Genomic DNA, 8,159 nt, shown 5'->3' with positions numbered 1-8,159 from the left:
CACAGCCCTCTGGCTCACAAGGATAAAGCAGCCTCTCAAAGGAAGACAGAGAAAAGCAACACAAGGACTTTTCCCTCTTTTTTTGGGGCATCCTCTGTTGTCTTTCTTCCTGCTACATTCTCTCGCTAGCCAGCAGCTGCTGGTGTCTGTATTTTGCGTCCTTCTGTCGTTCTCTTTTGTTCCCTCCATCCATCTGTGTTTCACCTCAGTCCAGAAAGAAGGAAGGAAGAGCAGAGTCAGAGGCATCATCCTCCCCTCCTGTACGCCCGGCCGGTAAGCTGAGCCAACACTCTGAATTTTTTTCTCTTGATTTTATCTATCACCATCACTCCATCCGTTAAGCTCCGATAGCAGGAAGGCGGCTTACAGTCCCACCGTGCACCTAAAAGAGAGGCTGCGAGCTGGCTTTGCTAGAGAAGGAGGAGGCTGAGGCTGGTGGATGGATGTGGGTTAGACTCCAGACCGTGGATGGTGGCTGACTGGTGGTTGGGGGGGGGGCGCGATGGTGCTAGTGCTTGTGGATAGAAGGACTGGATGTGAAGGACCAGCGTGTTCCCCAGGATAGGGAGGGAGCGTTGAATTTGGCCAGACCATTTCAAACCCCGTGGGGCTGGTCAACTGGGGTTTGTCCTCTTTCACTGCAGTGCTTTGCCACAGCGGCACGGTCACTGCCACAGTCACAGTCATACACACACACACACACATCTACATACACACATACCATACACACATACACACCTTAGCAAAGATCTCTTCCTCTGTGCATTGGCAGGAATCCATCATCAGAACATGGAGTCCACACACTGTATGCTTGTGTGTGTATATTTTCAGTGATGGGTGATGTTTGGTCACAGGACATCTGTGCTCTAGAACCATCAGAGCGCATGCATCATATATCACACTGATTCACTGGAGTGTTCTGTGAACAATGTGGGTAAATTGCATGTCAAGCATGCCTCCTCGTCTTTTCAGCTCCATTATCACACAAGCATTTCATCAGGAAATGTTAGTGTCACTACAAAGGGGGCTCTGTTTTGAACAGTAATGTGTGTCTGTGCTTGTTGCGAGCCGTCTCTGCTAAAAACAATAGCCCCAGATTGCACTGCTGATCAGAAGGGATGGGTGCACACGACTAGAGTGGAAAAACAGGGAAGGGGGAAGGAAGGAGGGAAGGAGGCAGGCAGGCAGGGGAAAAAACTGAATGGAGGGATGAATGAATGAGGGCTAAGGCTTTTCAAGAGTGTTTCAGTCTGTCAAATGTGAAAAAAACTCAGGTTGAGCAAAATTAGTGTACATGAGGAGGAGCAGAAAGGGTGAAGCTACCTACAGTGCTGCCATGTGACTCTGCAGGTCTTCTTTGTGTGTGCCGGGGAAGAAGGAATGAGATGGACAGATGGATAAATAGTAACGTAGAGAGAGAAAGCATGATAATCACCTATAGGCGGGTGGAGGGGGAGAAACAGACAGGAGAGGTGTGTAATTGAAAGATCTGGTAGCTGTCAATCCCTCTGTAATCTACTGACTGGTTATAATCTATATGAGTAGATTAAATGATTAAATGACTTTCATGACACATACACATACACAATAATTTTGTTTACAAGAAGGCCATGTTGCAGTGTCAGTATGTTATGCTACAATATAAATCACACACAATATGCCGTTGTATCCTCTCTTTTTGTACAACATAGCTATACATATACTCATTCATACATGTGCATGTACAGACATATGCGTGAAGAGTATATATGCACACAGACACGCACACACAGACATATATATTTAAACATATGAATACACGTGGTGAAATTTGCCATATTTTGCATGCCCACATATACTCACACACATGTTGTACATACACTACTCTCCATTTGTGCACAGCCCTCTGAAAATATACTCAATATCACACATCTAAAATCTTAAATGTCTGTACGTGTCTATAAAACAGAGAAAATATATGTTTGATGCTTGTCATTTGAAGCATCTTACATAGAGCGAGTGACATGTAGATGTTGCTGTATGGTCATGAATCAAAACATGTAGATTATAACCCAGGCGCACTGAAACAGCTAATGTGTGCTCCGGTGTTAATCAATCTGTGTGTGCTTTTTTCGGTCTAAGATTGAACGGTGGCTGCTATGGTATTTACTCCGCTGTTGCTAGGACACTCCCTTTGAACATTTCGACCGAGCCTTTTCATTGGCCTGCCACGATGATGCAAGATTCCCTCACCCCAAATCTTTCCCGAGCGCCCATAGAAACATGCCCGTCTGCGTTTTCTCTCCTCGCTCTTTCTCTGTCACTCTTTGTCTCACACCCTCTTCTCCTCTCTCTCTCTTTTCCTGCCTGTTGGTTTCTCTTCTCGTGCACCCTCTCCATTCATCTCTCTTGTTAACTCATTAATGCGTCACCGGCTCTCAGTATTTATTTCCTTCCAAGCCCCTCCAATCAGTCCCACTTTCTGTCACTTCCTTCACCCTCTTCTAGTCAAAATGCTCACCGCAAAATGGTGTTGACAGCATGTGGCTGTGTCTTCCAGCGCAGTCATTCTGTCCTGCCGTCTCGCAGAGGATTAGTGCTCTGTGTGTGTAACAATGTCCCATTTCCTCTGTCCATATGAGCTGCAGTATCTTATTAGGTTGCCTTAGCATGTGTCTGGATTATCAGGTTTGACAAGGCGGAAGACAGGAATGGGGGTTGGGGTGTCATGGTGGAGGAGGCTCTCTTTTTATTTCTCTTAATGCGCATCACCTTATGTACTTCAGTCTTTTCTCATTATGGACAGTTATTTGAGCTATGCATTCATATCATCACTGCAATTAGCCCAAGTTCACAGCTAGACAACATTTCCCATGGTGAAACGTATTTCACGCTACAGATGAGTGTAACCTTATGGCTCCGGCATGTCGGTTATTTCATGTTGAGGGACTGGGAATAGGGGATGGGGATATGTAAAGTTAGGATGAAAGGAGAGCAAAGGGAAGAGGGAGGAGAGGATGGGTAATGTTTGTCATGTTTGCTGCATCTCTCAGTATTTGTCACCTTTGAAACACTGTCAACACAGGCGATCAGGTGTAATGGTCTGTAATGATCTCCAGCCTTCACTGAACTAGACATGGCCGAGGTCGCAGCCTGACCTCAACTGGCGGTCTGTGAATGAGGCAGATGAGTGACACGTACAGTGACACGGAAGTGTGTGCAGCTACTTCAAAGTGTCATGGTTCATGCCTGAAAGAGTATTTTGTGAAAACATTTTGACACTGAATAGATGCTAATAGGACAGCCTGAAAGACAGCCTGAAGTGCAGCTTCCAAATGTGAGTTAAAGACACAAGAGCATTTGTTGCTAATCTCATCATTTGCTGAGGTATATAAATATCCTATATCCTATATCCTATAATTTTATATCAATTTTAAAGCTGTACTTGCAATTCATTATTTATTTTTGCAAAACATGTGTGCTTTTTTAAAACCCAAACCATTCTTAAACTTCCTGTACTTGCCCTCAGCAAAAGAGCAACAATGATTTGATGGTGGATTATTGTGCTTTTTAACTTAGTAAAGCTTATCAGACTGACTTCCAGTGACATATTATGATGCCAGAAACAAGTTGATGGACAATGTTGCGTTCAATCCTTTGATTAAAATACAACATCGTCCATATGTCTGTCCATGTGGCTCAGCTGATTTCCTCAAAAATGCCTGACAATCCATGTTTAATCTAAACACTCCTAATCTTGTTGACTTGCCGACCCATCTGCCCAGCAGTAACATCTCTCATTCAAACATCTGTCACTTTAGCGTTCATGCTTGCTGTTAATGTTCCTTTTTTTTTCACTGGAGTTCAGAGGTTGGATCAGACTAGTATTGTAGCCAGATCATTTTGGAATTTGAGACGTGATCCGTCTCTACCTGGTAATCTTGTGGATTTTAAGACAGTATTGTCAGGAAGGAGGGATTACTCCCTCAGAGCAGAGATGATCCTGTTAAAGGGGGACAGGGTGCAGGGTGGTGAGGGAGGGTCCAGATATAGCATGCAGAGGGTTGTATCTGTGTATATTCAGTAACATTGGGTCAGAGAGCTGCTGACAAAAGAGAAACTGAGGATGCTGCCGATGCACAATTTCCATTTAATGATCTTGGGTTTCTTACAGTTTCTAACAGTAGTGCAACATTTTGGGAACTATGCTTTCTTTCGCTTTGTTGCTGGGCTTCAGTCAGAAGCTGGTTAGCTTAGCTTGAATAAAGGCTAGGGTGACCAGACGTCCCCGTTTTCCGGGGACAGTCCCCATCTGGAGCTGTCCCCAGAAATGTCCCCGTTTTTTAACTGTGTGTTAATCACATAGACTGCATAAGGTGTTAACAGACCTGAAATCAGATTTTACTTGGTGAGAAAGACTGGACAGCAGAGCATACAGGTGTCGTGCCAAAAAATGATCCCCGTCCATGAGAGTGTGCGTAGCATGTTAAAGCTGTATCGCCCAGTCTCTTCAACATCAAACAGACACAACGTACAAATTAACATCACTTTATGACCCAAGGTAATAGCAAAGGCATGTCTTTGTGATACTTACACGTTTATTTTAATGGAATAATTACAATTGTGGCCAAATAAGTGCATTTATTGCGTAATCCGGCATGACATTTAGGCTACGTGATTACAGGCAATGACAGTAGCCTGTTGTTGCCGATGGAATATGTGTTTGGTAGGTGTATGTCTAATATCCTTGTTTATTTTTGGAAAACAAAGTGTAACCTATAATTAAAACAACTTACTGCTGAGTTAATTTTAAAATAAAGACATGATCTCTTCTTTGGCAATTATCCTTATGATTCTACATTATTTAACTTGCTGTGTACCAACCAATCCAGTCCTTTACCTGTTAAAATACCTTTAAATGGCCAAAACAACACATACAATGCAGTATTCTACTTGTCAGAAAGTGATTGCAGCCTCTTCTTATTGACTGAAAGGTAGATTCTGCCTCATAATGACTTGATTTCATTCAGAAGAGTTTTATTTGACAGATTAGAACTCAACTAGTACTTTTTACCTGTTAAAATACCTTTAAATGGCCAAAACAACACATACAATGCAGTATTCTACTTGTCATAAAGGGATTGCAGCCTCTTCTTATTGACTGAAAGGTAGTTTCTGCCTCAAAATGACTTGATTTCATTCAGAAGAGTTTTATTTGACAGATTAGAACTCAACTAGTACTTTTTACCTGTTAAAATACCTTTAAATGGCCAAAACAACACATACAATGCAGTATTCTACTTGTCATAAAGTGATTGCAGCCTCTTCTTATTGACTGAAAGGTAGTTTCTGCCTCAAAATGACTTGATTTCATTCAGAAGAGTTATATTTGACAGATTATAAAACCGAAATTGTCCCCCTTTTTTATTTCATATATAATAACAATGTATTTTTAATGACATACTGACCACCAAACTTAAAATGTCCCCAGTTTTTATTTCAGAAATCTGGTCACCTTAATAAAGACTGGAAACGGGGAAACAGCTAGCCTGGCTCTGACTCTAAATGTAAGAAAATCCACCTAGAGATCACTAATTAACACATTATATCTTGTTTGTTTAATCTGTACAGACAAACTGTAAAAACAAAACGTTGAGGTTTTGGAGCGGGCTTATGTGTCAAACTATTTTTGGACTGGCAACAGTAACTTCCTGAAGTCACCATGGGTTGACTTTTTACACTTTTTGTATGAAATAAAGAAACAAGATATAATGTGTTAATTACAGAGCTTTTGATGTGTTTGTAGGTGGATTTTGTTATTTTTTATTTTGTTGTTGTTTGGACAAAGCCAGGCTAGTTGTTTTCCCCTGCTTCCAGTCTTTATGCTAAGCTAAACTAACCAGCTGCTGTCTGTAGTTTCATATTTATTGTACACACATTCTCTTCTCACCTAACTCTCAGCAAGAAAATAAACAAATATTCCAAAATGTCATTCTTGCCTTTAAGACAGGTGACAAATTTTGCCTGGTAAGGTAATGTCACTTGTGTGTCACTATCCTGAAACAAAAAGGAACAAAGATCCTCTAATGCTCATTCATTTAACAGAAAAAGACATTTTCTGATTCCTTATTCCACCTGTTTTAAACTAAATGACTCAACACTTAATTAAAACGCTTGTTAGGCATGTTTTTAAAATAAGGGATTTGCTAATTTAACACATGTCTGTGAAGTAACCCACTGAATCATTGTGAAAATAGATTTAGGAGACAGTGAGATTTAATTCACTGTGACAAGGGAGCCAAGATCTGATAACTCTTAGATCATATTACCTAACTCTCAATGTTGGATGGCACTTGTGGAAACTACTGAAAAGTCTTATTAAACTCTGTTATCATCCTTGTTATGGGTGTCCTGCTGAAACTCTTTGAAATGTGCGATATTACATCCAGTAAGACACAGAGATGGGCCACAGTGAACTCTCTCTTGCCTCTGTGAGTCTACTTCTAACCAGGCATGACTTGGCTTGTCTAACTCTCTCTATCTATGGCAATAAAAGAGGAGACGGTGATTTTCTGGATGTAATCAGATTACTTCAGATCTGCTCTCTGAGGACTTCCAACAGTATCATGGCCTGCTGTCTGTCGATCAGATCAACTGCTGTCCACTAACGTCGATGAACAGCCCAAATCCCCTGGTAATATTTAAGATCAATATGCCCAATTCAGTGGACAGGCGAAGTCAATTTAGGCCGATGGAGGCTAAAGAGAGCAAAGCGGAAGAGAAGAAGCGAGACAGTGTTGCAAAGTGTGTAATAAGTGAAGAGGGAAGTTATCTACTTAGCAATGGTATCTCATTTGAGGCTCTCACTCACTTAATCGTTCGGCTGGATAATATAACCAAGTGTTTGGTTACTGAGGCTCAAGGTAAAAAATATGTGAGACTATCCAAGATAAATAAATGAGTTGGAATGCTGGACTATGCTGCTGATCTCTACCTCTTCACAGTCTGAAAAGTAATTCTTCAGTAAAAGCTTAGCAAGTACCCGAAGAGTTTTGAGGATGGTGTCATTTTCTTTTTAACCTTTCCAAGACCAAAAACATGAGGGCAAAAGTGTGACGATTAAACCATGTGTTTTCTGCTCCGACATCTATGTCTCACTGACTTCTAGCTTACCACAAACAGTTACATTACTGACCAAAGCAACATACCATTAATAAACTACATTATGTCGTAAGGCTCCAGGTTATGTCAGAAAAGACCTTCAGGACTAACCCCTAACCTTAACCCTAAAGTGTGGGAGTCCTGAATGATACTATATCCGACTTCAGATTGACAAAAGCGGTTCTGTCCTACTCTTTATTGGATTTGAGAAAGTTTATGTAGTACCCCAACCAACGTTACCCGACCGCAGCTCCCACACACAGCTTGAATGTTTGCAAATGCAGAGTAGATAACAGGCCAGTTGTAACAAAGGTAGGCCTATAAGAGACAAATTTAGCAAAGTAAAAAGTAGATTACTAGCTCAAAAAATCACTTGAGTAAAGAGTAAAAGAACATTTTTAAAATTAAATGTAAGTTTTTCTTTTTTACAAATTTTTACTTGTAACAAGTTACTATCATCTATTGAGGACTTTTTGGGTGGAATATCATTAGACTCTTTTTATTTAAGTCTTGCAGAGTTTTGAATTTTGAGTTGAGCTTAATTAGCAAACTAGCTTTGATAAAACATGCTAACGGCAATTTTCATTAATGCAGGCAAAACTGCATTGAAAAGACTGCTTTTCAGTTCCTCCAGGATTTCGCAGGCCTATTTGTGATTATTACGGCCTAAAATGCCTGATTTTGCGGCTGCTTTTCTAAACAAAATTGCGATGAAAGGTGCATGTTTTGGAGGGGGGGGGTTAAACTGCAAAAGTAGATGTGACTTCTTTAAACTTTAGAATTATAGTTGAATCATTAAACAGTCCCTCCAGGATTTTGTGTGCCTAACCCTGACCCTGCATATTCAAACATGCTTACTTTGATTCTTCCAGCGCTTGATTGGGATGCTACAGCCTGTATCTTAGTGACTCGTCTGACGTCCTCCATGCATTTCTGCCAGTGTCCGCATATGTTTTGCTGTGGCAAAGTGTTTATCAATAGATGATTTTCTTTATGTTCGACCACAATACTGCACGGTT

General features: G+C 41.0%; 1 protein-coding gene across 3 annotated transcripts in view; it reads left to right on the top strand.

The window, feature by feature from the left end:
- fam49al (family with sequence similarity 49 member A, like) overlaps window positions 1–8,159 on the top strand; it is a 33,588-nt gene continuing 25,429 nt past the window's right edge. For 2 of the 3 annotated variants that reach the window (XM_046059337.1, XM_046059341.1), the window contains exon 1: window positions 1–273. The gene's annotated coding sequence lies outside the window, so the exon portion shown is untranslated. The remainder of the gene's footprint in view (window positions 274–8,159) is intronic. The other variant, XM_046059342.1, reaches the window with a different exon arrangement.

Source organism: Micropterus dolomieu, linkage group LG09, assembly GCF_021292245.1.
Source record: "Micropterus dolomieu isolate WLL.071019.BEF.003 ecotype Adirondacks linkage group LG09, ASM2129224v1, whole genome shotgun sequence".
NCBI lineage: Eukaryota > Metazoa > Chordata > Actinopteri > Centrarchiformes > Centrarchidae > Micropterus > Micropterus dolomieu.
Note: the sequence above shows the minus strand (reverse complement) of the source record. Positions and strands in the feature narration are given on the sequence as shown.